This window comes from Meriones unguiculatus, chromosome 16 (genome assembly GCF_030254825.1).
Source record: "Meriones unguiculatus strain TT.TT164.6M chromosome 16, Bangor_MerUng_6.1, whole genome shotgun sequence".
Taxonomy (NCBI): Eukaryota; Metazoa; Chordata; class Mammalia; order Rodentia; family Muridae; genus Meriones; species Meriones unguiculatus.
In genome coordinates this window covers 34,258,350-34,261,035 of record NC_083363.1, presented here as the reverse complement: position 1 = coordinate 34,261,035, position 2,686 = coordinate 34,258,350, and the positions used below count along the sequence as shown (strand labels likewise).

The window sequence follows — 2,686 nt, the reverse complement described above, 5'->3', positions numbered from 1 at the left end:
GACCCATATTGTGGAAGGAGGAACCCAGCTCTGACTTCCACAGAATGCCATGGCTCTCACATGTAAGCACATACAAAAATTAATAAATAAGAATGTAGAGAAAAATGCAAACTCAATAAAAACAATACTAGTGAAAATGATACCAAAATGAGCCAGGAAGTCACATATGCTAGAATCGTTCCTAAAGCTCCCATGCGTGAGAGCTCAGCTCACCCACCATCAATCAAATGTATTTCATCACACATAATGGTTACACCGAGTAGAGTTCTTATTACTCAAAGATTATGGAACAAGACCAACTTTCTGAAAGGTGGGCCTCTACTTGTTCCTTTTAACTGGACTACACTGTTACCAAGCCCTTTGTTCACCCAGGGGTACACGGCAATGAGCCAGTTTGCTTGATGTCTGCTAGAAATGGCAACTGAAAAGTTAAGACCATTTTTGTTATAGAAAAAAAAATGTTAACCCACTATTAATTATAATTCAAAAAAAAAAATGTGCTCTGGGCAAATGCAGATGAGTTACAAGGAAGTGTAAATCCCATCCGTCCCATAGGCGTTGGTAGGCGGGAACAACCATCATGTGACTTGTCTGAGCCAATGAAACATTAGGTATATATGTCCTCCGAGCGGTCGGTTGCCAGCATTTGTCTGCCCTGTGATCGTCGCTGCATGTCTTCTGCCTGATGCCTTAGTGAGGATGAGGACCAGAGACCTACTGTTACTTCTCACTGGATCGATGTCTTTATGAAAAATAAACTTGTCTTTCTTAAAACTGTTAGGACAACAGACGGTCTCCTTCTGCTGCGTGAGGATCAAGATGTAGAACTCTCCACTGCTTCTCCAGCACCTAGTCTGTCTGCATGCCATCATGCTTTCCAGCATGATGATAATGGACTAAACCTCTGAAACATGGAGCCTTGAGGTGCTCTCCCCCCGTCTGGTTCCTCCACAGCCTCTTCATGAAGCTGTTTGAACGCTCCCCGTTTGCCATCATCCTCAAGAACCCAGACGTCAAGAACCCGCCGCAGCTCACTGACAAAGGGTTATCAGTCAGGACACATGGCGCTTCTGATTCACTCCGCCTTCGCCCTAGCACATCCTGAACCTTCCCATCGGTCAGAACCTCTACCTCTAGACTAGGATCTAAGGGAACTTGGTCGTTCAGCCCTACACACCCCCGTGTGTAGGGATGACAAGTGCTTTGTGGACTTGGTTCTCAGGGTTTACTTCAAGGACACCCATCCCAAGTTTCCTGCTGGAGGAAAGATGTCCCAGCACCTAGAAAACATGAATATTGGAGACACCTTTGATTTCTGGGACCCCGGTGGGCTGCTGGTCTACCGGGGCAAAGGGGAGTTTGCCATCCCTATGGAAAAGAAGTCCAACCCTATTGTCAGGACCGTGAAGTCTGTAGGCATGATTGCAAGAAGAACGAACTTCACCCCAATATTGCAGATGATCCGTGCAATCATGAAGGACCAAATGACCACACTGTGTGCTACCTGCTCTTTGTCAACCAGTATGAGAAAGACATCCTGCTGCAGCCTGTGCTGAAGGAACTGAGGAAGGAACATTCCACTATCTTTGAGCTCCAGTACACAGTGGACAAAGCCCCTGATGTCTGGGACTACAGCCAGGGCTTGCTGAATGAGGAGATAAACAGAGACCACCTTCTACCTCTTGAGAAGCCACTGATACTGCGGTGTGGAATCCTGCCAATGATCCAGTTTACCTGTTTGCCAATCTAGAGAGTATGGACTACCCCAAAACAGGATGCTTCACCCTCTGATGGCTGGACACTGGCTACTCCCACGCCTGCTGCCACTGCATTTACACAGCCACCTGACCAACCCTTTGTTCCCCACCCCTGTCCCTCACCCTAACACATGCCCACATCCATGCCTGGGTTCAGCTTGACCTGCCTGTCCCTGCTCATCTAGCTGTACTGGCCCCTGAGGGGGCCATGTGGGAACAGGCCTGTGTATCAGGTGGTCCCTGTTGACCACTTTCTACACAGGCTTCTGTCTGGCCATTACCAGAGATGCCCTATGATCACCTCCTTATACACGAACACACACACAGAGAGAGAGACAGAGACAGAGAGAGACAGAGAGAGACAGAGACAGAGAGAGAGAGCTGTCAGTACCATGTCTACCCATTGCCATGAGCCACAATCTACAGAAAGGAAAAGATAAAAGTCTACAGTCCTAGGACCCATGCCTGTCACCTGCCTGGCCTATGCCCCTAATACTACATTAGACAGTGACACCCAGGAGTTCTCTTAGGAGGGTGTCTGGCCGTGACAGAACAGCCCCCACTGCTGGCCAAAGGTCCCTGGGGGTAACACCTGGACCCTTCCAAGGCCCCACGACCCCCTGCAGCCTTGGGCGCCCTAAGCAGTCAGCCCAACAGAGTGCAATAGACCTCAGGGTCCCAAGCTTGCTGTGGAGCCACCACTCCGGCTTGTTTCTCCATCCTAAACCTGCCCCTGTCTGGTCATGGCACCTCCCGCGGTGGTGGAGGCCTCCTGCATACTGGCTTCTTTTTTACGGGCAGAAAAGAGCTAAAGTAAAACTTTGCAAATACTTGAAAAAAGAATGTTGAGACATACTGGGCGCAGTGCCACACGCCTGTAATCCCAGCACTCTGGAAGCGAAGTAGGCAGATCTCTGTGAGTTCAAGGC

At 49.2% G+C, this 2,686-nt stretch overlaps 1 pseudogene; it reads left to right on the top strand.

Moving 5' to 3' along the window:
- Positions 1 to 940: 940 nt before the first annotated feature.
- On the top strand, positions 941 to 1,791 carry LOC110540225 (NADH-cytochrome b5 reductase 3-like; annotated as a pseudogene).
- The last annotated feature ends 895 nt before the right edge of the window (positions 1,792 to 2,686 follow it).